Here is a 27,247-nt window from a genome sequence, read left to right as displayed (position 1 = left end):
TCTTTTAGTTGTTCCATGTGAACTCTTAGTTGCAGTACATGGGATCTAGTTCCCTGACCAGGGATTGAAGCTGGGTTCCCAGCATTGGGATCATGGAGTCTTAGCCCCTAGATTACCAGGGAAGTCCCCCATAAGATGGTCTTGAGGGGTGGGATTGGGTCACAATAAAATAGGCACAATGTGTGTGTCCTGTCACTCAGTCGTGTCCAACTCTGCAACCCCATGGACTGTAGTCCACCAGGCTCCTCCATCCATGGAGTTCTCCAGGCAAGAATACTGGAGTGGGTTGCCATTCCCTTCTCCAGGAGATCTTCCTGACCCAGGGATCAAACCCAGGTCTCCTGCATTGCAGGTAGACTCTTGACCATCTGGGCCACCAGGGAAGCCCAAAATGGGCACATATCATGCATTAAAAGATTGAGACAGTTCAGTGGTTAAGACTCTGGGCTTGCAAGGCAGGGGGCGTAGTTTCCATCCCTGTTAGGGGAAGTGAGATCCTATATGCTCCAAGGGGTGGTCAAAAAAAAAAAAAAAATCTAGCCTGGTGCCCTATAAGAGGCAGATGATTTGCTGTAAGAAGCAGCTTTAGTTGTTGGTCTTGTGGTTTCAGCTTCCTGCTCTGCCATTTACTGTGTAGGTTTGGGTAAGTCTTGGGCTCCAGCTTCCTTAAGGAAATGATGATAGTAACTACCTTGTGGGATTGTTTTTAGGACTTAATAAGATAAAGTTCCAGGTATGCATTGCTACACGAATCACACTGGATTTAGAGCTATAAAGCAGCAACTGTTTTATTATAAGCATGGATTCTATGGGCCAGGAACTCAGATAGGGCTTGACAGGCCAGCTTGGCTGTGTTTTGTGATGTCTGGGGTCAGTGGGGAAGGCTCTCAAAGGACTGCTGATTACTTAAACACCTGGGGGCTGGAATCACCTGGAAGTTTCTTCCTTTAAAAAAAAATTTTTTTTAATGTTATTTATTTTTTTGACTGTGTTGGGTCTTAGTTGCAGCACGTAAGACCTTTGTTGTGCAGGATCTTTCACTGCAGCGCTTGGACTCTAAAGTTGTGATGCACAGCCTCAGCAGTTGTAGTGCACACCTTAGTTGCTTCTTGACATGTGGGATCTTTATTCCCCAACCAGGGATCAAACCCATGTCCTCTGCATGGCAAGGCAGATTCTTAACCACTGGACCAAAAGGAAAGTTCCACCTGGAAGTTTCTTCACTCCTCCGGTTGCCTGGATGGGGCTGACTCAGAGGCTGGGCTCATATAGGACTGTCAACTCCAGTGTCTCCTGGCTTCTCTTTCCAGCTTGGGCTTCCTCACAGCACGGAGGCTCTGGGCCACACTTTCCTGATGGTCAGAACTCCGAGAACAAGCATTGCTGCTTGACTCCAAACCTAGCTGGAAGCTGTATGGCCATTTACGGGCTCAGCTCTCAAGTCATTCAGCATCACTCCTACTATATACTCTTGCTCAAGGAAGTCAAAAGGCCACCTAGATTTTTTTTTTTTCCACAACCACATGGCATGTGGGATCTTAGTTCCCTGATCAGGGATCAAACCTGTGTCCCCTGCAATGAAAGCATGGAGTCTTAACCATTGGACCGCTAGGGAAGTCCCCCCACCCAGATTTAAGGGAAGGAAACATACCAATAGATGCCTTTCCAATGAAGACTGGCCGCTATGTTTTAAAAGCTTCATGGCAAATGTAAAGACATTTAGCACAATGACTGGCATGTTATATGAGCCAGAAAATATTAGCGGCCGTTCACTCTGCTGCTGTTGTTCATTATGGTATCTCTCAGTACTGACTGCTGTGGATCTTATCGTGTGACTTGCACAAGTCCTCTGCCCCCTGTCCTAAAGAAACAATTTTAAGTTGCAGCCCTGCAGATATGTTAAGTCTAATGTTGCCAGATTCATTCATTTTACCATCTTCAAGTTTGGACCCAACTTTTAAAAATTCCCAAGCTCTTGGATGAATTTTCTTACCCTCGCGGCTTCTCAAATGCATCTAGAGTTTTCACAAGAAGCTTCGAGAAGGTCAGTTTCCTGAGTCCCCAGGGTGTCTTTCATGTTCTTTGATGTGTGATTCACACAATCCGCTGTTGTTCCAGGCACCCTGTTTATCCCCTTACTCTAATTTTCTCGGAATAAAAATTCACAATTGACCTTTTCGACAAACAGAGGAATAGTTTTTCTGCTCTAAAGTGTATTAAAAAATCTGCGACATCCTGTCCTTCCACAAGAATCACATGCTAGAATTGGAAACCTAAGACTCACAGGAAACCACGGTGGAAAACAGGGTATAACCAGGTGCCCACCACGAGGCCCGGCTAGAAGCCCCCAACATGTGCTGTCCCATTGCTCCTTACCTCCACTTGCCACATTGACACTGTCTGCTAGATCTTCTTTTTTATTTATTTTTGTTTTCAGCTGCACAGGGTCTCTGTTGCTTTGCACAGGCTTTCTCTAGATGCGGCAAGTGGGGGTATCTCTTGGTTGCAGCCTGCAGGCTTCTCATTGAGTGGCTTTTTTTGTTGTGGAGCACAGACTCTAGAGCTCCAGCTCAGCAATTGTGGCACATGGGCTTAGTTGCTCTGTGGTAAGTGGAATTCTCCCAGACCAGGGATCGAACCTGTGTCCCTTGCATTGGCAAGCAGATTCTTATCCACTGCACCCCCAGGGAAGTCCTGCAGGATCTCCTTTTTACCAGAGAAACAGCTCTGGGGAGATCAGGAAACTCATCCACATCCTGGTCTAACTCCGGGGCTGCTGCTCCCACCTCTCACCAGGAGACCCTGCAACTGAGAATGCTTTTGGGTTGCGTGTGTGCTCAGTCACTTCAGGCATGTCTGACTCTGTGAGCCTATGGGCTGTAGGCTGCCAGGCTCCTCTGTCCATGGGATTCTCCAGGCAAGAGTACTGGAGTGGGTTGCCATGCCCACCTTCGACGGATCTTCCCAACCCAGGAATTGAACCTTTGTCTCTAATGTCTCCTGCATTGACAGGTGGGTTCTTTACCACTAGCGCCACCTGGAAAGCCCACTTTCAGGTTGACACTTGACAGAATGAGCACTGCAGACATGAGCATCATTTTTTAAAATCTGTTCCTCCCCTCCCTTAATGCCCCTCCCCTCAAGATCACAGACTCTGGAAGCCTCAGCTCAGGCAGACTTTTTTGGTCTAAGCTTGGGGAATTGGCAAAAGAAAGAAACAAGCTTCAAGATTCTAATTAACTTTGCTTTTTAACTACAGATGAGCCACTTTTTGAGTGATCTGGGGGTGAGAGTCTCAAAGATTAATGAAAATATGTAAAAGTGACAGGAGAGCAGGAGGCAGACACTCCTGTAATTAAGTTCCTTCATTCCTCGTGATTAGAGAGTAAAGAGATCAAGGGAACAAAAGGATGGGGAAATTACGTGAATAATCATGGAGGGACTTCCCTGGCAGTCTGGTGGTTGAGACATGGTGCTTCCATTGCAGGGGGCTTGAGTTCAGTCCCTGGTTGGGAAACTAAGATCCCACCTGCTTCACAGTGCAGCCAAAAATAAATAAATAAACAAATTTAAAAAAAAAAAAAAACAACTGTGGAAACTGTCTCCTCATTTTGAGGAGGATTATTTTCCAGAATCATCTTGTTTTTCCTAATAGAACTTAAAAGAAGCATTTAACTTTTTTTTTTTGGTTGTTAATTCCTTTTTTTTTCTCGGTTGTTAGTTTCGTCTTTTTTTCTTTTTTTTTTTTTAGTATAGCCTTTCTCGTCTTAGCCCTACTCAACTTTCTTTTTTATATATAAGACAGTTGTGTCCCTTTAAACAAAAATTATTTATTTATTTATTTGTGGCTGTGCTGGGTCTTTGTTGTTCTAGTTATGGTGATTGGGGGCTCCTCTCTAGTTGCGGTACTTGGGCTTCACATTGCAGTGGTTTCTCTTGTTGCAGATCATGGGCTCTAGGGCATGTGGACTCAGTACCTGTGGCTCACAGGCTTAGTTGCTCCATAGCATGTGGGATCTTCTGGGATCAGGGATTGAACCTGTGTTTCCTGCATTGGCAAGCGGATTCTTTACCACTGAGCCACCAGGAAAGTACTCCTACTCAGTTTTCTTATCTGACCACATCTAAAAATGCTATAGAGAAAGAAAAATAATTTTCCTTCTACCCTTCTAAGTTCCTGGCTGAGACCCCTCCTACCTGCCCTGTAATAAAAAGAGTAATAGGAGAAAAATAGATTTAAATACATACATATGTACGAAAGCCCCCCCAAAGATATGAGACTCACAGAAGTCACCAGACTCCTTTGTCTATTCCTTTAAGACAAAGATACAGTTTATGAATTGACAGGAAAAGGGGTTTAGGCTAGGGGTGGTAAGATGGTGAAGAAATCAACAAGGTTTGTTTATACAGCCTCCGTCTGTCCATGCTCGTGCTCAGTCATGTCTGACTCTTTGCAACCCTCTGGACTCTAGCCCACCAGGCTCCTCTGTCCATGAGATTTCCCAGGCAAGAATACTGGAGTGGGTTGCCATTTCCTTCTCCAGGGGAATCTTCCCGACCCAGGGATCAAACCCACGTCTCCTGTGTGGATTCTTCACTCGTTGAGCTGTCAAGGAAACCCCTTGCCCCTGAATTCCCTGCCTCTGGTGATTAGGGATGTCTTTTTTCTCTTGGTGCAGGGAAGGTACCTTTCAGGTGGAAGATTTATTTCCTGGTTTTAGGGGACAAGGAAGATTCAGAGTGTCCTTTTTGCACTGGCTGTTTCTCAACTCCTTTTAATTTCAAATAATCAATATACCACAGTGGCATATCTGGGGTTGACATACTCTGACCCTGTGCAATGCTGAGGGCCAGGTTTGAAAAGGGAGAGACAAACAGAATTCCAGGAAGGTTGGAGGTTGGGATATGTGTGGGCAGCAGAGAGAAGCTGACATTTCATCACAGTGAGCTTACATAGAAATGTCAGGACAGGGCGCAGAAGGAGAGACTCATGGAGCAAATCCACTTCCCTCTTACAGGCCTGCTGAATGTGACAAGGGGCTCTTGTAGGTGGGAGCAGAGGCTTATCTGATCTCTTGCTGCAAGCTCAGAAACTTATAAAGAGGAGATGGTTGGATGACATCACTGACTCAATGGACATGAGTTTGGGCAGACTCCAGGAGTTAGTGAAGGACAAGGAAGCCTGGTGTGCTGCAGTCCATGGGGTTGAAAAGAGTTGGACTCGACTGAGCGACTGAACAACCAGAGCTTTTGGCAACAGCTAGTAGAGAAGTGGGACTCTAATTTCCTTATGCTTTATAACAATGGTGAAACTAATTTATTGATCCACCTAACTAATTTCTTTATATCCTCACTTGTATTTCAGAAAGGAGTTAATATATCCGAACTTGGAACCAGATCGGACAGTTTGATTTTTCTTCCCTCTCTGCCACTAACTAGTGGGTCGCAGCATCTCTATTAGAGAAAACATGTCTGAGGATTTCATATACCACACACCAGGCACTGTCCTAGAGACTTTCCACACGTCTGTATTAATTCACTTAATTATCTCCCAAACAGCTGATTGCATGCTGTCTCTTTCTAGAATTTGTCAGTGCAGTTCCAGGACATTTGTGAATACAGGCAGGATGACTTCTGTGACTTTTGCCATTTCAAAGAATTCTGGGTTTTTCTCTTAGCTCCAGAGGAAAATAATACCCTCATTTGAACATTGTTAATGGGGACCTTCCTTTGAGGTTGACTTTCAGTCAAACCCGGGCTGGAGAGAAAGGAAGTCTGCACCACGGGGCCCCTAGGGAGAAGGGCACCCACAGGTGGAGATGGGACCCGCCAAAACCTGTCAGCTACCTGGAAAATCTCTTCTGTTGCCTGAACTTAGGGGGTCATTATCCTTTCCTGGTTGAGGTTTGTTAGGGATATTACCCCTCCCCAGTCAGGATGCCTGTCAGAGAACCCCTCCCTGCATGTTTGCCCATCCAAAGTCCAGGTGTGACCCTGAAGCTTATACTTCATCCTGGGAAAGCCCAATTCTGTGCATTAAGGGCGGTCCTACCGACCTCCGCCCCCACCCCCACTGGGTACCCCTCCCTCCTCAGGCTGAGTGCGGGTCCCATCCACGAGTGTACTGTCTGCTGCTGCAAGGAGGAGCAGGAGTGGAGGTGGAAGCTTGCCAGTGGCGCCCTGGGTTGGGTGCCGGGGTGTTCCCACCCAGCGGCCAGGCTCCGCCTTCTCCAGAGATTGTCGGCCAAGTGCACAGCTCGCAGCGCTGTGTGGGTAAAGAGTGCAGCTCAGTGTGAATGCGCACTAGTGCGTGTGTGTCTGTGGTGTCCACGGCTGATTGTGTGTTGACATACAGTAATTATGTGAGTGTGTGTTTGTGTGTGTATCTTTGGTCTTTGGGTATTTGTACGGGTGCATGTGACTTTGAGCATCATTGTGTGTATCAGTTTATGTAGAGGAAGGAGAAGGAAATGGTAACCCACTCCTGTATTCTTGCCTGGAGAGTCCCATGGACAGAGGAGCCTGGCGAGTTAACAGTCCATGGGGTCGCAAAGAGTCGGACACGACTTAGCGACAAAACCACTACCACCACGTGACTTTGCGCATCATTGTGTGTGTCAGATTACGTAACTGTGCCCAAGTGTGTGTGTATGTGTGTGAACGTGCATGCGCGTGTACTTGTGTGTGACATCCGCTGACGGGATACCGAGGGGGATCCTCCTATCCTGAATCCCCTCTCTTCTCTTCTCGAGAAGCCCGGGGCTCCCGGCACCCCTGGCCCTGACAGGGGTGCTGGGGATAGTACGCAGAGATCGCCGAGGGCTCCGGGACTTCCCAGGACCGGTCTGCCTGGTCCGCGCATCCCAGGCTTCTTCAGGATTCCCGGGAACTTCTGTTGGAGTGTTTCTCCTGCCCTTTTCCCAGGCTCTGGGCGAAGCTGGGATGGAGGGAGGCTCCTTGGGTTCGGACAGGCGGGCCTGCCTTGGGCGCCTCACCTGGAACGCTCGGTGGAGGTGGAAAGTCGCTCAGGCCAGCTTTCTTCCGCCCCAGGGGTGGGACACCCTGGGGTCACTCCGAACCTCACACTCTCCTCAGCCGTTTGCGCTCCACTGTGGCGGAGGTTGAAGTTCCGGGCGGTGAACTCCAAAAAGCATTCGTGGGGACCTGGGACGTTGCAGGGCAAGAACCGTATGAACCTGGTACCAATCCAAAGTGGTCCTAAAGCTCTAAGAGGCTGTGGGATAGGGTGAGGAAGTGTGTGTGTGTGTGTGTGTGGTGCGGGGTGGTAGTGAGGTTCCCTGCCCTCCGAGCTTCTGCTTTATTTACAACTCGAGAGAGAACAATGCCCATCTTACAAGGTGACGCCTGGATAGCATCTGGAACGAAGTGCATGGGGATTACCGCGCTGTCTCAGACACGCTCTGCCTGCACGCACAGTTCATCTTAATGAATAGATGTATCGTGACAGTCCCGAGCTAACCTATTTGTTTTCTAAATAGGAACTGAGAGAGGGACTCCGATGGAAAGCGGGGCCCAGAGGCTGGGCAACAGTCCGCGCACTGGATTTGAGCCAGGTGCTCTGGTGACCCGGGCTCCTGACAAGTGACACTGGCCCCGTGCCCCGCCCTTTCTGATGATTCCCTGGGAACCCGAGCAGTCTGGCGAACGGCCCTCCCTCGCTCACTTTGCAGGTGGCATTTTCTATCCTCTGGTTACCGGCAGAAAGAGGGGCCGGGGCCAGCGCGCGCAATCTGTCCCGGGTCCCCAGGCTCCAGGCGCAGCCCCACCCGCCCGTAGCGGGGCTCGGGGAGGATTTGCGGCGGCGTCCGCGAGGCGCAGAGCGCACGCCTGCTCTCCAGAGCTTCGCCCAGCTGGGGCTGTGAGAATTTGCCGACGGTGCCCGCGCCTCGACTGGCCCCGCCCCGACCCCGGGACGCCCCGCCCCCTGGCCCTGCCAGCGCCGGCCCGTTGTCCGGGCCCCGCCCAGGGCCGCGCCCCTCGCGGATGCCCCACTCACCGGCTCCGCGCCGCGGGCCTGCCCTCAGGCCCCCGCGGGCTCCGCGCCGCCGCCCGGAGGCTCGCGCCCTCCCATCGCTCCGGGACCCGCCCGCCGCGTCCCCTGGGCAACAGTCTCCAGGGAGACCGGGCTCCGCCCCCGGCACCGACACCCGGTACGGAGCCCACCTGTGCGGGCGTCTGCGGGGTCCCAGTGCCCCCCGCTCACGCCCCACCCCGCCCAGCGCCGGGCTTTGTCCGCGAGGGGCGATCCCGGCCCGGGGGTGCGGGGGCTGGGGAGGAGGGCGCGTTCCGGGGCGCACCCGACCCGGCTGCGGAGGCCGAGGCAGCGGGCCGCGTTGTGCTTCTCTGGCGTGGACTGGTTCATAGTCTCCTTTTCCCATTTTATTGCCTCCCTTTTATGCCTCCGGGGGGCCGGGAATCCGGGGTGTCCCGCTGCCGCCCTTGGTGGGAATGAGCAGGGCCCTCCGCCGGGCTCCGGACGGGGACGCGCGCCTGTTCAGGGCAAGATGTTTACTTGTCAGGGACCAAGCAGTTGCCGCGCGCGCCTTCCCCTCCCCCTGCCCCCGATTCGGGACGGAGCATCCTGCGCTCCGTCCCTTCCCAGTGATGCCTCCCAAAGCTTTGCCCTTGAACCCAGAGGGCTAGAGGGCAGCAGACCCGGCTCCTGAGGTCCCGGAAGGTGCTGAGGGCCAGAGCGAAAGACGCACCTCCTCCCTGACCGCCCTCTTGTGAATTCTGTCCCGGCTCCCTGTTCCCTGACCTGAATTCCTAAGGACCAGTTCCTTCCTTGCCTTCTCTAACCCTCCATTCTCTCGGCTCCCTCGCGCTTTCTGCTTCGTCCTTTCTCGTTTTGAAAGTGCTTTTGCTCTGATCGAGTCTCATTTCCCTGTGACTGAGCTGCTGTTTTTTTGTCCTCTTGTTAATTAGCTTCCTTGGTCAGCGATGCAAGTTCTTTCTTTCTTAGTTCTTGTCGCTGATCTCACCTTTCTCTGGTGGCTTTGCTCTGGGAAGTCCTTACCATCCTACCCTAGATGCTGAGTGGAGGGACCATCCGAAACCTGCAGCAGGGTCCACGGGGTATCCTTCCAGGGGTTAGGCTGGCAGCAGGGAGAATTCCAGCTTGGACCTTGGGGCGGCATCTTTTTCCAACAGTTTCCTAGAACTGGGCGTTTTGTCTCATGGAGTCAATGGTTTAGGTTTCTTGCTTTTCAGGAGCCCAGTGGGTTCCAGGCAGGAGAAACCAGCTGGGGAGTGGGGGGTAAGCGTCATGTCCTGCTGCTGGAATCCAGCTGCATAGGCTTTCGGAACTCAGGTAGCTTTTGCTCCCTGGGGTCAGATTATTTCCAGGAGCCACCCACAGTGGGTAAAGTAGTACCACAGATGCAGTGAGTGGGCGAACCCCTCCCCACACACCCTTCCCTTTCATCTCCACCAAACAAGGATTAATCTTCTTTTATGATGTGATCTGGGTGTTGAATAGAGACCTCAAGTTCACAGACATGTTTTTTGCAGCCATTGAATGGAACTCGAACCCAGGCTTGACTCAGATCACTTACTTTGCTTTCAAATACCAAACAAAACCAACAAACAACTCTAGAAATGATCTGAGTCATCTGTATGTATATAAATTCCTGCTTCGGGCACTGGAAATGTTCCTGTGGTTTGCTTCAGTACCACCAAAGAGAGCTGGGGGTGGCATTGACACAGATGGTGAAAAAGGCCCGTCAAGCACAATGTGACTGGTTTGCAAAAAGGGAACCTTGGTGAAAGAGTTGCTTTTGAGCTGAAGTCCTCTAAGGGAATGTGCAGAAGGTTTCTGAGACTTTCTCTTTTTAAAGATTTCTTGCTTTCTTTCTTTCTCTACTTTCTTTCCTTCCTTCCTTCTTTCTCTCCCCTCTCTCTATCTTTCTTTCTTCCTTCCTTCCTCTCTTTCTGTCTTTCTGTCTTTCTGCTCTCTTTCTTTTTCCAGACAGATAAGTAGCTCAGAGTCAGGCAAGAGTGCACTGATGCTCACTGATTCCAAAGCATCTTTAACCTGCCAGGCAGAGGGACCTTTGCTGCTGGTTTTTTGGACCATTCCAGAAAGGTAGATCAGGCAAAGGAAACAAGTGTGTGGGGGAAGAAGAGATGTTATTTTGTAGACCGGTTAAGAATGTGAATGGAATCCACCCTCCCTGACTGTCTAGCCAAAGGAGAACTCTGTAGGACTAGAATGCTAACAGGAAGAGAGTGACCCGAATTTGTGCTCCGAGCCAACAGAGGGGGATGTGGACTTAGATCCCTGCCAGCTTCCCAGCAAAGGTCTGCTGCTGCCCAGGAAGAAAGGGATGGCTTTGCTCCGAGGAGCCCTAGAGTCCGTTTTTAAGCTGCAGCATTTGGTATTTGACTTGCTTCGTTCATGGTAGAGCAAGACAGGCCTATTTGGCCAGAAAAGAATTAAAACCTTCTTCCGGAGGAAGTGGATTGGATTTTCATAACTTGATACCGCTTCTCAAGGAGTCCTTAGGTGGGGACATTCTGTTTCTCTAGGGAGTTGGCAGTCGCTGTATCAATAAGAGGATACTCCTTGGAACTTTTGGGATGTTAGTCCTTTCATTGTGTGAATGAAGAAACTGAGATCAGAGACTGACACTGGGCCAAACCTTGGCTGAGCACCTGCCTTTAGTGTCTGGGAGTGGCCGTGTGTGGTTGGCAAGCTCGCAGATTGGTCGCATTTGCCAGCTGTGTGTACTTGTGTATTCTTGTACACCAAGTTTGTACGCTATAAGCACCAAGCTCCTTATATGGATGTTCAAGCAGCCACTGTCATTTCTGATGGTTCAGGTAGGACACAGGTTATAGCATGATGTCATCCTTGGGGGCTTCCCCCCACCACCATCCTCCCTTCATTTCTAGATCTTTGCTGGGAATTTCCAAGCATCTTTATTAGTGTGGCTCTCTCTAAAAAGATCAAATTATTAAGCAGAATTTTTACCTATAAAGCAGAATGAAAGAGTGCCACTGTGGTACAACTAGAGACTGGCCCAGAACCCCTTCCACTCAGCGCCCTGTCCCACTCCTGCCACCCTCTGAAAACCTCAGGGTGTTTCTGTGGAGCCGCAGGACTCCCTGGCCCAGAGGCAAAAACCATGGGTTGTGTAGACTGTTGAGGAGTTGGAGTTTCTTCTACACACCTGTTTACACTGTCTTGATCTGTGTTTCCGAAAATGACTTTTAATAATGATTTTTAACCCTCTGACTTTTTGATTCATAAGATACCTATTTACTGTTGAAAGTGTACACAATACAAAGAAATTACAAGCATCTCTTGGCTATAATTATACCCCCCCTCCTGAAAGAACCATGTTTGCTTATTGGAGTATCCTCCCCCCACCCCACCCCCAGAGAGACTTCTTTGCGTGTATCTTTGGAAGCTTGATTTTGATTTACTGTTAAATATGATCATGAACTTCCACAAAAAGAACTGAATGCAAAAAAGGAGAGTAAAGGTATAAATCCTTAAGAAAAACAGAAAAGTAGATGATAGAGGAGGAGGGATGTGAGCAAAACTTTTGAAAGGTGGGGATCAGCGAGGTGAGAGAGAAGCAAAGCTTAGAAGGTTGAATATCCCAGCTGCAAGGAAGGGGAGCTGACATGTATACAGTTCCCAGTAAAGGCTAAAGAATGAGGGCTACAGAATGATCCTGACGATGGGGTGCGGGGGGGCAGGTGGAAGCAGGAATATGAGTTGGAAATATATGTTAGAGCCACAGACCCCTCTCTCAGGCCGCCAGGCAGCTTCCTCCCCCACAAGCTGGTTCCTACAGGCAGTGTTGAACCAGGGCAGTCGAGGGTAAGGGAGGCACTGTGCTGAGAACAGGAGGAGTCAATGAAAGTTTGCGTGCTGAACAGAGAGACCCTGTCTTGCTGCTCCCACAGCGTGGCTGTCTGGCTTCTACCCACCCTCCAGGCAGGGTTTTGAAGAACTTCTCTCTGAGGAAATGGACCTCACATGAAAAAACCCTCCTTTGTCCCTTCACAGCAATACTAACCAAGCAGCTAGGCCTGTACAAACAGCTCTCCGTACCTCGCTCTTAAATTGGAATGGGCAGATCTGGTACATCGCATGTCGAATGAGTCCTCTAGCATGAAAGACAGAGACCCAGACCGATAGGAAAAAGAGATTTCGAAGTCATAAACATGGTTGTCTTTAAAAAGGCATATTTAGGGGACTTCCCTGGTGACACAGTGGTTAAGAATCCACCTGCCAACGCAGGGGACATGGATTCAGTCCCTGGTCCGGGAAGATGCCACGTGCCATGGAGCAGCTAAGCCTGTGCCCCGTTAAGTACTGAGCCCGAGTGCTGCAGCTACCGAAGCCCGTGTGCCTAGAGCCTGTGCTCCACACCAAGAGAGGCCACCCCAGTGAGAGGCGCATGCACCCGAGCAGAGTAGTCCCTGCTCACCACTACTAGAGAAAGTCCACGCAAAGCAACAAAGACCCAGTGCAGACAATAGATAATTTATTAAATTTGAAAAAAGGAATCTGCCTTGCAATGCAGGGGTTGTGGGTTCGATCCCTGTCAGGGAACTAAGATCCCATATTCAGAGAAGCAGCTAAGCCCACATGCCACAGCTAAGAGAGTCCATGTGCCACCAGGGAAGATCCCACATGCTGCAACTAAGACGTGACACAGTCAAAGTAAATAAATAAATATTTAAAACATAAAAAGTATATTCATAAAATAATAATAAGCTCTTGGATATCAAAACTAGGAGTGGAAATTTCAGTAGAATAGAGTTGGATGATAGAACAAGGAAATTCTGGAAAGTAGGACAAAAAGACTTGAGAGATGGGAAAGAAGAAAGAAAAGATAAGAAAATGAGAGTAAGTTTAGGAGGCCCAGTATCTGTCTCATAGAAGCTCAAGGGAAAGAAATGGAGAAGAAAAAGTTATTAAATAAACACCAGGGAAAAAAAATCTAGACGTGAAAGAGTTTCTGCGTTGAGTCTCTGTAGCACTGAGCACAATGATAATAAGATAGATTACATCAAAGTAAAAGATGTTCTAAGGGACAGCATCATGAACTTTCAAAACTCCAGAGATAGAAGTTACTAAAAGCCAGCACAGGGAAAAGGAGCCACAAACAGAAGCTCAGAGAACAGAATGGCATTGGACTTCACAAAAGTAACACCAGAAAAGGGGGGTGGGGTGGGGTGGAAAGCAATATCAGAAGTTACATGGAGCAATTCTTTCAAGTTTCCAGGGGAAATTAATCCAGAATGTTGTAATCACCATTCAAGCAAAACAATAGAATGAAGACATTTTTCAGACATGTGAATTTTCAAAAACTTTACACACACATACCCTTTGTATTCCTTTTCAAGGAAGCTACTGGAGGATGTGCTCCACTAAAATGAGAGAGGAAACCAACAAAGAGGAACAAGTGGTACAACGTGCAGTTGTCTTGTTTCTCCTTTGGCTCAGCCGCCAAATGACCTTCTGTATTTCAGTTGTCTTTGAGTCTTGAGAGTGGGGAGAAAAAAAACCTACCCCACCATGGGAACTGAAAAGTACTCACTTCCAAGACTGGACCTGTGATGTGGGCACCACTAATGAGATGTATCTATGTTACATGTTGACAGAGAAGAGAGGGATGAAATGTTTCTTTTATCCATGGTTGTGATGGTGACAGCAGGGATGGGCTGCAAGTTTGAGTTCTTGGCACATAAGTGGCAGGGATACAAAATAGCTCCCAGTGTGTTCTCAGTCACTCAATTGTGTCTGGCTCTTTGCAACCCCATGGACTGTAGCTCACCAGGCGCCTCTGTCCATGGAATTTTCCAGGCAAGAATACTGGAGCAGGTTGCCTTTTCCTCCTCCAGAGGATCTTACCGACCCAGGGATTGAACCTGGGTCTCCTGCATCTCCTTCATTGGCAAGCACATTCCTTACCACTGTGCCACCTGGGAAGCCCAGTACCCAGTACACAGTGGCAATACCAGCAGTTTTGCCATCAGAAATGACTCTGCACATAGTGTACTGAAATTATATTTCTTTTCTTGTTCAACTTTTTGTTTTCCCTGGAGTTGATAGTTGCCTCATATTTTTATTTGATTTTTTTCAACATGAAAGCAAACGGGTTAGTCACTCAGTCATGTCCAACTCTCTGGGGCCCCATGGACTGTAACCCACCAGTCTCCTCTGTCCATGAAATTTTCTAGGCAAGAATACAGGAGTGGGTAGCCATTCCCTTCTTCTGGGTTTCTTCCTGACCCATGGATTGAACCTGGGTCTCCTGCATCACAGGCAGATTCTTTGCCATCTGAGCCACCCTGGAAGCCCTCAGTTTTCAATGTTCAGTTCAGCCACTCAGTCATGTCCAACTCTTTGTGACCCCATGCACTGAAGCACACCAGGCCTCCCTGTCCATCACCAACTCCTGGAGTTTACCCAAACTCATGTCCATTGAATTGCCAATGCCATCCAACCATCTCATCCTCTGTCATCTCCTTCTCCTCCTGCCTTCAATCTTTCCCAGCATCAGGGTCTTTTCCAATGAGTCAGCTCTTCACATCAGGTAGCCAAAGTATTGGAGTTTCAGCTTCAACATCAGTCCTTCCAATGAACACCCAGGACTGATCTCCTTTAGGATGGACTGGTTGGATCTCCTTGTAGTCCAAGGGACTCTTAAGAGTCTTCTCCAACACCACAGTTCAAAAGCGTCAATTCTTCGGTGTTCAGCTTTCTTTATAGTCCAACTCTCACATCCATACATGACTACAGGAAAAACCATAGCTTTGACTAGATGGATCTTTGTTAACAAAGTAATGTCTCTGCTTTTTAATATGCTGTCTAGATTGGTCATAACTTTCCTTCTAAGGAGTAAGCATCTTTTAATTTCATGACTGCAATCTCCATCTGCAGTGATTTTGGAGCCCCCCCAAAAAAAGTCAGCCACTGTTTCCACTGTTTACCTATCTATTTGCCATGAAGTGATGGGACTGGATGCCATGATCTTAGTTTTCTGAATGTTGAGCTTTAAGCCAGCTTTTTCACTCTCCTCTTTCACTTTCATCAAGAGGCTTTTTAGTTCTTCTTCACTTTCTGCCATAAAGATGGTGTCACCTGCATATTGGAGGTTATTGATATTTCTCCCGGCAATCTTGATTCCAGCTTGTGCTTTATCCAGCCCAGCATTTCTCATGATGTACTCTGCATATAAGTTAAATAAGCAGGGTGACAATATACAGCCTTGACATACTCCTTTTCCTATTTGGAACCAGTCTGTGGTTCCATGTCCAGTTCTAACTATTTCTTCCTGACCTGCATACAGATTTCTCAAGAAGCAGGTTAGGTGGTCTGGTATTCCCTTCTGTTTCAGAATTTTCCACAGTTTATTGTGATCCACATAGTCCAAGGTTTTGGCATAGTCAATAAAGCAGAAGTAGATGTTTTCCTGGAACTCTTTTGGTTTTTCGGTGATCCAGTGGATGTTGGCAATTTGATCTCTGGTTCCTCTGCCTTTTCTAAAACCAGCTTGAACATCTGGAATTTCATGGTTCATGTATTGCTGAAGCCTGGCTTGGAGTAATCACTAATTCTTTCTCAAACTCTCCAATAGAACTATTAAACTTCTCACTGTGCAGCAAATATGTCAGATAACCCATCATCTCCTTCCCTGCTTAATCATTGAGAGTCCACTTCTTTACTTGCAATCAAGAGCTGTTATTGATGGAGAGAAGGTGAAGGGAATGCCCATAATAATAGTGAAGAGAAGTCCCAGTTCTGCATCTTCTCTAGAGAGCAACCAGCCCAATTTAGAGCAAGATGGCTGAGAGCCCAGGAGGAATATCTGTAAGAAAAAAATGGAGTTGACGGATTATTTGATATATTTGTTATAGTATGAGAGTTTTATAGTTCTGTTAGAGAGTTTAGGGAATAGTTACTCGTTCATACATAGAATGCAAAGAAAATGAAAAACAAGGCAACAATCAACTATAGCTGTAACAAAAAGTTGGAACAAGAAAGGATATCATGAGACTTCCCTGGTGGTCCAGAGGTTAAGACTCTGCATTGCAGTGCAGGGGACGCAGGTTCAATCTCTGGTCAGGGAACTACGGTCCCACATACCTCAGAGCTCCTGAGCCCACGTGCTCCCAAGCCTGTGCATCACAAGAAGATCCTGCATGTTGCAACTAAGACCTGAAGCAGCCAAATAAATAAATATATTTTTAAAAAAGAAAGGAAATCATAGTATAGTATGTGGCTTAGCTTTGAACAGTATTTACATTGTTATAGTAATGGAAACACTAAAGTTTGATTAACAAAAAATGATCACATTGCTATATCCAGAAGTTGGGAGAGAGGATCCATGCATGTGTGTAGCTGCAGGAAAGCACAAACTTAGCTTCTAAGGTAAGAAGTTAAAAGTTGGGACTTCCCTGGGGGTCCAGTGGTTAAGAATCTGCCTTTCAATGCAGGGGGCACGGGTTCAATCCACAGTCGGGGAAGAGTCCACGTGCTGCAAGGCAACTAAGTCCATGCATTGCAACTACTGAGCCTGCGTGCTCTAAAGCCCATACTCAGCACCGAGAAGCCACTGCAGTGAGCCTGTGCACTGCAACTAGAGAGCAGACCCTGCTTGCCTCAACTAGTGCAAGCCCACAGGCAGTAACAAATAAGTAAATGTTAAGAAAAGAAGTTACAAGTTGAAGATCAAGAAATATCAATATAAACCTATTATTTAGAAATGCAGAGATGAATACCCAGAGAAACAACTGAAAATGAGGATGGTATATTTGGATGTGGAGGTCAAGAGACTGCTAATTTTTTGCTGCAAACATTTTAGTTTTAATTAATTTTTAAAATCATGTGCTTTCATAACTTTCATAGGTATGAAAATTTTAAAGTCATTATTATAATAGCCACTTCCATCAATAATACAGCTGTTTTCATTTTCTCTATGCTTACTGAAATGTTTTGTCCACAGACATATGTTGCCATGATAACTATATGTGCCGTATTGGTTTCACTTTATGTGGGGTCTATTTGCAGTGTCATGTAGTATGCACAGGTGTTGTTCTAGTGACTATATTCACTCTTGTTGTATATATGATAATTTATTTAGCCATTTCTTTATGATTGTTATTTTAGATATTTATTTGTTTGGCTGTGCTGCAACTCAGGATCCTCATTGCAGCATGCAGGACACTTTAGTGGTGCCCTGTGGGGTCTAGTTTCCTGACCAGGGATCGCACTTGGGCCCCCCACATCGGAAGCTTAGCATCTCAAACACTGGACCACCAGGGAAGTCTCTTTACTGGTTTTGATTTATAACTTTCACAGATAATACCACAATGAATATCTTTGTGCATATAGGTGAAGTGAAAGTTTCTCAGTCGTGTCCAGCTCTTTACAACCCCATGGACTGTAGCCCACCAGACTCCTCTGTCCATGGAATTCTCCAGGCAAGAATAGTGGAGTGGGTTACCGTTCCCTTCTCCAGGGAATCTTCCCGAGCCAGGGGCCTAACCCAGGTCTCCCACATTGCAGGCAGATTGTCCACTGTCTGAGCCACCAGGGGAGACCAAGAGTACTGGAGTGGGTTGCCATTCCCTTCTCCTGGGGATCTCCCCAACCTAGGAATTGAACTGGAGTCTTCTGCATTGCCGGCAGATTCTTTACCTGCTGAACCACCAGGGAAGCCCTTTGTGCATATAGCTTTTTCTTTTTCGCTTATGAATTGCTTCCTAGGATAGTTCCCCAAATTGACCAGATATGAGAACTTGGATCTTTCTCTTCAATTTCTCTATATAATGCTGAGCCCCCTAGGTGCACCATGAACTGAGCATCCTAGGAGATTGTTGAGATAGAATTTTCTGCAGGACAATTGGCTTGTTTTTTCTGATGGCAGCAAGAGAAGTCAGAAGTCTTTCTTTTCTTTCCACATGAACAGAATTTCTAAAGCCCTACCCCTCTCCTTCTCTGATGTCTGTTTTGGCTTCCCCCCACTGAGAATTTTCCCTTTTTAAAATATTCAAATTAGAAGTTACTGCCCTTTTGAATAATATGGAGTCAAAGGAGATATATTTAAAATGGGAGAGAATGAAAAAAAAAAAGTGAGAAAGAGGACTTCCCTGGTGGTTCGGTGGTTAAGAATCTGCCTTCAAATGCAGGGGATGAGGGTTCGATCCCTGGTCAAGGAACTAAGATCCCACCTGTTGTGGGACAGCTAAGCCTGAGCCACAACTACTGAGCCTGGTCACCACAGTGAGGAGACTGCTTGCCACAGCGAAGATCGCAGGTGCCACAACTAAGACCCAGCACAGTCAAAAATAAATAATTAAATAAAATGTATTTCTTTAAAAGTGAAGGAGGCAGAAGTGGGTAGACAAGGAGACCAGGGAGTAAGGCGGTGTATGTCCTCAGCTTACCTTCCAAGCAGACATTGAAATGCCTTCTGCACAACATGCCATTACTTTGTTATTTTGTCCCATCCTTCACTCCTCTAACCCCTTTTTTTCTCATGGCTGGAGCTGGGGAGTTAGCCCTCCAGACAAACCCATCCTTCCTCATCATGGGATGGTCTTTGGGATGTCCAACTTGCTTGGACCAAAAAAAAAAAAAGAAAGTATTTGTAGTTTGGAAGAATAGCACATCTATCCTAAAAGTGTGCTTGATGAGGGCCCTGGGCCTTGCAGTTTCCCTCTGGCCTGTGGCCTCATTCTTTTCAAGAAGGAGGAAGATGCAGGCTTCAAGGCTGGGCTGCTGGACTGCCTGTCTGCCAGCTCCTTACGAACAGAGGATCGGGGCGCTTTGTGGCCTGCAGGGCCCAACACCTTCCCTCATTCATCTGCCCTGCCAGCTCTGACCCGGGTCCTTAGCCCCATTGCTTTCCCACCTCCATCCTTGCTTCTCATCCTTCCATTTTGCTCACAGCAGCCAAAGCAGTCTTCTTTGTTAAGCGTAAAATCAGGCCATCTCCATCCCCTGGTGACTTCCCGCTGCAGAGGTAACAAAGCCTGACTCCTCACCAAGGCTAGAAGGCCCCGCAGGATCAGCCTCATCATCTCGCCCAGACTCCCCTTCATCTGTGACTTTCATTTCCTGGTCTCCTGCCTCAGGGCCTTTGCACTTCCCCTTCCATCTGCTTGGAACCCTATTTCATAGAGCTTTGCTGGATCCTTCTTATCATTTGAGCCTCACCTGCAATATAGTCTCACCTGAGGACCCTTCCCTGACCTGTCATCCAAAGGAGACCCTCCTAGCAAACCCCCATTTTATCACTTTCCAAGCCTATACTATCTGAAATCATCGTGATTATTCAAATGTTTCATTTTTTTGTTTTTTCCTGTTAGACTAAAGATTCCATGAGAGCAGGAGTGGTGCCTGTTCCATTCCCTGATGGGCACATGGAAGGTGCTCAAATAAACATTTTTGAGTGAATGAATAGGCTAGTGAAGGAATGAATAAAGACTTGGGATCTACAGCCTTCTGGGTTGAGGAGGGCCCCACCTTCTTTTTCCTGAGGGTCTCTGGGAGGATGTGGTGGTTGGAGGATCTCTTAGCAGCCAGAGCAGGGTGGTGGTTCCTGGAAACTCCTTTGGAGTAAGCATACAGGAGGTTCACCAGGAGGTGGGCCCTCTGGGTCAAGCATCTTCCACTCCACTTCTCATGTACTCATTTGCTGGCACTTTCCATCTAAGGTGGGCAACAGGAAAAGTGTTCATTTCTTTCTCCATGGGAGGCTGCCTGGAGCAATACTTGATTATAAGGACTTTTTGAGGCTGAGAAGTCCTGAAAATAAACCCAGGTCGAGGGGCCCAGTGTGGACTCTGCTTGCTCAGTGTGACATGGAAGGCCAGTCCTGAGGTCCCCAGCCCTTGTCACATGGCTGCTGGCTCGCCTCCTCTCCCATCTTGGGTGGATGGTAGATACTTGTTCAGTTGCTAAGTTGTATCGTATTCTTTGTGACCCCATGGACTGCAGCACGACAGGCTCCTCTGTCCTTCACTATCTCCCAGAATTTGCTCAAATTCACGTTCACTGAGTCAGTGATACTATCTAACCATCTCATCCTGTCACCCCCTTCTCCTTTTGCCATCAGTCTTTCCCAGCATCAAAGTCTTTTCCAATGAGTTGGCTCTTCACATCAGGCAGCCAAAGTATTATTCAGGGTTGATTTCCTTTAGGATTGACTGGTTTGATCTCCTTGCTGTCCAGGGGACTCTCAAGCGTCTTCTCCAACACCACAGTTTGAAAGCATCAGTTCTTCACCATTCAGCCTTCTTTATGGTCCAACTCTCACATCCGTACATGACTACTGGATACCACAGTATTGACTATACAGACCTTTGTCAACAAAGTGATGCATCTGCTTTTTAATACGCTGCCTAGTTTTGTCGTCGCTTTTCTTCCAAGGAGCAAGTATCTTTTCATTTCATGGCTGCAGTCATTGTCTGCAGTGATTTTGGAACCCAAGAAAATAAAATCTCACTGCTTCCTCTTTACTGTAGATCCTTGACTGTGGGCGTAACCACCTTCTACAACTTTCTGTGACTGAGGCTCCTTCCCCTGGGCTCATTGGGTTATAACTTTAGGCTCTGAAATCCAGACATTGGGCAGAGGTTTTGTCCTCCAGTTAAGGACATGAACATCTCTCTCTATGCAGGTTCATAGGAGTGGTGCAGGGGGACTGCTAGACTCTTGCTTTAGAGTAACATCCGAAGGTACAGGGCATGTTTTGCCCAGGGCATCCCTTAGGGAGAAGGCTGTTTATCACTCAGACAAGTAGGACACAACTTCCCTTCTCCTGCTGCCTATCCCTTGCACAGAGCCTGCTGAGAGTGACTCATGTGTTCCCCTGGGAAGCTGTTTCCCAGGACATGTGACTGTAACACAAAAAAGACAGTTTTTACATTGACAAAGGCTGAGTAGCAGTTCCTGGTGAGCACGTCGGCTACATCTGGGATGGCCACTGGGACAAGGTAGAAGTCTAGCCAACTCGGGAGATGCTGGCTCTGAGCCCCCCAACCCCGGCCCCCCAACACACACACAGTGGAGTTTCAGCAGGAATGAAGGGATCCTTCAGCTGTCCCGAGCTAGAGACAAGCAGCTGGTCTGCCAGCCCAGGGGCTGTATGGTCTACAGGCTCACTCCCCATCCCATTTGTGACTCTGGGATCCTACATCCCTTATTTGTCCTTTTCTCTTAGAAATAACTTACTCCCCTGGTTGGTGGCTCAGATGGTAAAGAATCTGCTTGCAATGTGAGAGACCCAGGTTCAATCCCTGGGTCAGAAAGATCCCCTGGACAAGGAAATGGCTACCCACACAAGTATTCTTGCCCAGAGAATTCCATGGACAGAGGAGCCTGGCAGGCTACAGTCCATGGGGCCGCAAGAGTCAGATATGACTGAACAACTAGCACACTTAGAAATAACTTAAGGCCCCCTGAAACATTCCTGAGGTCCGAGGAAGGATGGGGCTGGCGGATGTCCTTGTAGCGAAACCTTTGGAGAAATTCCTCTGCCAACCGCTTAGGACTCAGGTCAGACCCCTCAAACCTTCACAGCTGAAAAACTGTTCTTCATCCTCAGGCCAAAGAAAGTGGCCTGACATCCAGGAATGTCTTGTAACAGCTTGCAAAGAGGATGGGGACAGCAGTCCCCCACCTGGGATGACTCTGTTGCCGCATAGCTGTTCTGTGGATGATGCTGGCTGGAAGTGGGAAGGTGAGAGGAAGCGAGCTTGGTCCAGTTTTCTTTGATCTTTTATGAATGATTCAGATGTGGATAAATAGAAAAGCCCTCTCTCAAAATTCTGGATGACTTGGAGTGAGAAGGATGGCTCATTGTTCTTAGGTCCATCCCATTTTGGTCCCCGGAGGGTGGTCCTGGCCCTCACTTACCCTCTTGTCCCATGGCTCCATGGCCGCCTACTGACCCCAAGTGATGTCTCTATGACCTCAAAGATGTCTCCTCTGAGCTCTACTGTGACTTTGACCCTTGGATGTCTCCACTGGGGTGCTCAGTAAACAACTCTGATTCGGTGTGTCTGAAATGGAGCTCTTGCTATTTCAAGCCCCTCCAAATCTGTTTCTCCAGTATACTTTCCCATCTCAGTAAATATCCACTATCCAGCCAGTCTCCCAAGCCCAACCTGCCTGTTATCCTTGCTCCTTCCCTCACTGTCCCCCATCTGATGACCTCTGCCCCCCACTAGCTCCTAGATGTATGTGATTCCCTTCCTCTTGCCAGTTCCATCTCCTTCTCCTAGATCAAGCCACCATCATCTGTAGCATGAGCTGCCCCACACTCTCCTCCTTGCCTGCTTGCAACTGTCCAGCCCTTCCTAGCCACAGCCAACAGCATCATTTGAGATGCCAATCAGATCCAGTGACTCCCTGGCCTAAAACCTTCCAGAACTGTACATCACTCCTGGAATGAAAACCAGGTGCTTCCCTGTGAAGGCTCAATGAGACTGGTCCCCACTGACCTCCTCAGCCCATCTCATCCCACTGTCGCACATGCTCCAGAGGCAAGGGACCGCCTGCTGTCGGCTCTGAACATGATGGCTCACCCTGGTCCTCTGCCCCAGTGTCCTCCCCTCACAGTGGTCTTTCTCAGCCTTCTGCATGTGGTAGCCCCTCCTGCTGTCCTTCGCATCATCACTTGACAATCTGCCATTTACCACCTTGATCCATCATTGCAGAAACATCCATCTTGTCTACTGTGTCTTCCCTACTGGTGTGTAAGGTCTTTCTGGAGAGGGACCCTTTGTCTCATTCACCTGTGTGTTCCCAGCACCTCTCGTGGTTCCTGGCACTTGATAAATACTAGTTGAATAAACTAATACATCTCAGCCTTAGTGATATATACAAAGTGTCAGATCTGATAATACGTGAGTGCAGATTATTTTTGTGAGATGAAATTCCATTCTCGAGTGCAAATTACTCCATGAGAATAGTTGTGAATTTCTGCATTCAGATTCAGGACATTAGTGTTCCTGTACAGGGTGGGAGGGGCTTCCCAGGTGGCGCTAGTGGTAAAGAACCCACCTGCCAATGCAGATAGATGTAAGAGACATAGGTTTGATCCCTGGGTAGGGAAGATCCCCTGGAGGAGGGCATAGCAACCTGCTCCAGTTTTCTTGCCTGGAGAATCCCAGGGACAGAGGAGTCTGGTGGGCTACGGTCCATGGGGTCACAAAAAGTTGGACACGACTGAAGCGCCGATTTGGCTTGCATGCACACATAGGCTGGGAGACCCTGGCTTACTGTGAGAAATATCTGGAGGGTTGGCAGCCCCCAAGCTTGGTGATGTGGCGACCGGAGAACACTCTGTGGGGTAGGCTGGGGGAGCAGGGGCGGGAAACCTGATATACTTTTAGGCCAAACAAATGGGAGTTTGGTGCCCAGAACATTCTTCTACAATTGGCCTGCCAGGCCCCATCTGGAGCATCTTGTTTTCATGGAATGCCAAATTTTGGCAAAAAGGTCTAAATCTGCATCGTGGGGAGAACGGACACGCTGGAACCATCATCCTCCAGGAGGGCAGCAGATAACAGCTCCATGTGCCTCTGGGTGGCAGCACAAAGGACAGGGGTTGGCTCTTAGAGGTGGGCCGTTTCCAAGGAAAGAACTCTCCAAACAAGAGAGGCTTCCCAAAAGGAACGTGCTACTTTAGTCATGGAAATAGATACTTTCAGCTACAAGTGACAGAAATCCCACCTCAAACTACTCTTAAGTTAACAACAAAAAAAAAAGGCAGGGTGGGAGTTTGGCAGATAGAACTGAAAAGTCCAAGGTAAAGTGTAGTTTCAGGCATGGCTGGATCCAGGGAATCAAAGGCTGTCCTCAGGACTCTGCTTTACGTTCCACACAGAGTCCTGCTTTCCTCCACTTTGGTTCTTTCCCAGGTCCCAGTCCCCAGGGCAGCAGGTGGTCACCAGCAGCTCTAGGGTGTGTGTGTGTCCTAAGTCACTTCAGTCATGTACGACTCTCTGCGAACCCATGGACTGTAGCCCGCCAGGCTCCTCTGTCCATGGGACTCTCCAGGCAAGAGTACGGGAGTGAGTTGCCATGCCCTCCTCCAGGGGATCTTCCTGACGCAGGGACCGAATCTGTGTCTCTTAGGTCTCCTGCACTGGCAGGCAGGTTTTTTACCACTCGGCCACCTGGGAAGCCCAACTCTAGGTAGATATTCTGTCTTTTCTCCTCTCCCAGGAGAAAGTCCCCAAAGAAGCCCAGATGTCAAAACCAATTGGATGGACTTGATAGTCATATACCCATCATGGAATCAGTGCAGCCAGAGAGATACGATTGGCTGGGCCAATCCCATTCCTGCTTCCTGTCCAGTCCCCAAGGCCAGAGAAAACACAGGGCTTTGATTGGCTGGGCCTGGGTCTCAGGTCACTTGGGGACCCAGGACTGAAGTCAACCCATCTGAGTCACTTGGACTGAGAGTGGAATGAGTTTTTGAAAGGTCCCTGGCTCCCAGGAAAAAAAAAAAATGAAAAATTACCAGCACCCCTGTGCCCCATTTCCCTGGGATAACTGCCCTCCTCACTCCCCCGTAACCCCTCTCTCTTCATCTGCCTACACAGACTAGTTCTGCTGGTGCTTGTTCTCCTTATAAATGGGCTCTTGAGCACACAGTCTTTTGTACCTGACGTCTTTCACTCAGCCTCACATTTGTGAGATTCACTTATATGTTGAATTTATAGATCATCCACTCTCATTGCTATACAAATTCCATGGGGAGAAGAAACTGCTATATGAATTTCATGGGGAGAAGAAGTAGTATTTTCCATTCTACTACTGATGAGCACGTGGCACGTTTCCGTTTGGGGACTGTTATGAGTAGCAGTGCTATATATACTCTTTGGGGCGTCGTCTGGCACACATGTGCTAGCATTTCTGGTGAGCATGTACCTTGGCATGGAAGTAATTTCTGGGTCATAGGGCATATGTGTTTGGGCTTCTCTAGAAGCTCAGATAGTAAAGCATCAGCCAAAAATGCAGGAGACCCCAGATCGATCTCTGGGTCCGGAAGATGCTCTGGAGAAGGAAATGGCAACCCACTCCTGTATCCTTGCCTGGAAAATCCTATGGACAGAGGAGCCTGGCGGGCTACAGTCCATGGGGTCGCAAAGAGTTGGACACGACAGAGCAACTACACACACACACACACACACACACACACACACACACACACACACACACACACAGAGGGCATATGTGTTCAGCTTTAATAGATACTGCTAAACAGTTTTCCAAAGTGGTTATGCCAATCCACATTCTTGGAGCAGTTCTAGAGTCTCTGAATTAGCTGGCGTCTGAGTCCCATATCTATACTGAGAGTGATGGGTCTGGGCTTCACAAAGAATGGGGCTTGTTAGTAACCTCACCCTGGGTCCTGGGCCCACAGAAGAGGAAAGAGTCCCCATCTTTCTCCTATTCCCCTCTGGCGTTTGATTCTGTCCTGCCCACACCATCACGAGTCTTCCTCTTCTAGGAATGAGTTGTTTTGTTTTTAAATATTTTTTGATTGATTTTTGGTTGTGCTGGGTCTTTGGTGCTGTGCGAGGGCTTTCTCTAGTTGCAGAGAACGGGGGCTACTCTAGTTGCGGTGCACGGGTGTTTCACTGCGATGGCTTCTCTTGTGGCAGAGCGTGTGCTCTCGGGCACGCAGGCTCCAGCAGGTGCGGTGCGCAGCCTCAGCTGTTGTGGCCCCAGGCTCTAGAGCACAGGCTCAGCAGTTGTGGCCACAGGCTCCGTTGCCCCGAGGCGTGTGGGATCTTCCCGGACCAGGGATCGAACCTGTATCCCCTGCACTGCAGGGTGGATGCTCAGCCCCTGGGCCTTCAGGGAAGCCCAGAAACTACTTTTTAATATCAAAGGGTCTCCCTGAATCCCGCATGGATGGGGGTAATCAAAGGCTTCCCACAGCACTGAGGGCAGGGGAGCGAGGGATACCTGTGTCCCAGAGCCCCATCCGTCTCTCTGGCTGGAGTCCTGGCGAGCTCCAGCCCTAGGTGCTCATCTCAACCTCAGGATCGAGTGGTCAAAAATGCTCCTGACTTCTGAAGCTCAGCCAAACCATTGTAAATGGATTTTTCCAGAATTTCTGATGATCCTCCACATTTTGAATAATTAAAAAAAAAAAAAAAAAAAAAAAAAAACGCCTTTGGCCTGGCCATTCTCAGAAAGAGGAACCCAGAGTAGGATGTGGTTTTACAATCAGAGGAAGTGGATCCCAACAGTGGTGACACGGTAGCGCATGCTTGGTCCTGCTGCTCAGGGCAGCTTCTACATCTAACCAAGAGTGAGGCCTGGGCCCCACTGGCAGAGCCCCCAGAAGAACATCTCTCTCAAACTAAGCATTTCCTTGCAGCTATTTTTAAAGTCATTTCAATCTCAGCGGATGTGACCTTAGGGTAAGGAAGTATTTGTTTAAAGGATAAAATTTATAAAACATAAAGGAAAAAGATTTGACTACATCAACATTCAAAACTTCTGCTCCTTAAAAAGACACATAAGTAAAATGAAAAGATGACTCAAATTAGAAGATATTCTCAACTCATTCAAACAATTAAAGAACTGAATCTAAAGAATATTAAGAAACCCTACAAACCAGTAAGCAAAAGACAATCCCAGGGCTTCCCTGGTGGTTCAGACTATAAAGAATCCCCCTGCCAATGCAGGAGACGCGGGTTCGATCCCTGGGTCGGGAAGATCCCCTGAAGAAGGAAATGGCAACCCCCTCCACTGTTCTTGCCTGTGAAACCGCTGGACAGAGGATCCTGGCAGGTTACAGTTCATAGGGTCACAAAAGAGTCAGATACAACTTAGGTACTAAACATCAATTTGTTGTTCAGTTGCTAAGTCATGTCCAATCCCATGAACTGCAGCACTCCAGGCTTCCCTGTCCTTCACTATCTCCTGGAGTTTGCTCAAACTCATGTCCATTGAGTCAGTGATGCTATCTAACCGTCTCATCCTCTGTCGTCCCCTTCTCCTCTTGCCCTCAATCTTTCCCAGCATCAGGGTCTTTTCTAATGAACGACAATAGCAAGAGACAAAAAAGGGAAATGTTTATAAGCCTGTTATTTGCAGAAGGTAAACATTTTATGGATAATTAGAGAAATGCAAATTAAAACAAGAGAGCATTTTGTGCCCACCAGCTTGTCAGAAATGAGAAAATTGGACAATGCCAAGTACTAACTAAGATATGGAGATTACAAA

General features: G+C 48.0%; 1 protein-coding gene across 2 annotated transcripts in view; it reads left to right on the top strand.

Annotated features, from left to right (window-relative positions):
• The window catches only part of PIK3CD (phosphatidylinositol-4,5-bisphosphate 3-kinase catalytic subunit delta), a 61,530-nt gene that overhangs the window by 17,326 nt on the left and 16,957 nt on the right, over positions 1–27,247 (top strand). Inside the window, exon 1 of one of the 2 annotated variants that reach the window (XM_065935799.1) lies at positions 8,043–8,171. The exons of the other annotated variant lie outside the window; for it this stretch is intronic. The gene's annotated coding sequence lies outside the window, so the exon portion shown is untranslated. Of the gene's footprint in view, positions 1–8,042; positions 8,172–27,247 lie in introns of those variants that run through there. 2 annotated transcript variants of the gene reach the window in all.

Source organism: Muntiacus reevesi, chromosome 5, assembly GCF_963930625.1.
Source record: "Muntiacus reevesi chromosome 5, mMunRee1.1, whole genome shotgun sequence".
Classification (NCBI taxonomy): Eukaryota; Metazoa; Chordata; class Mammalia; order Artiodactyla; family Cervidae; genus Muntiacus; species Muntiacus reevesi.
The sequence above is the reverse complement of the archived record's forward strand: the minus strand, read 5'-3'. Positions and strand labels throughout refer to the sequence as shown.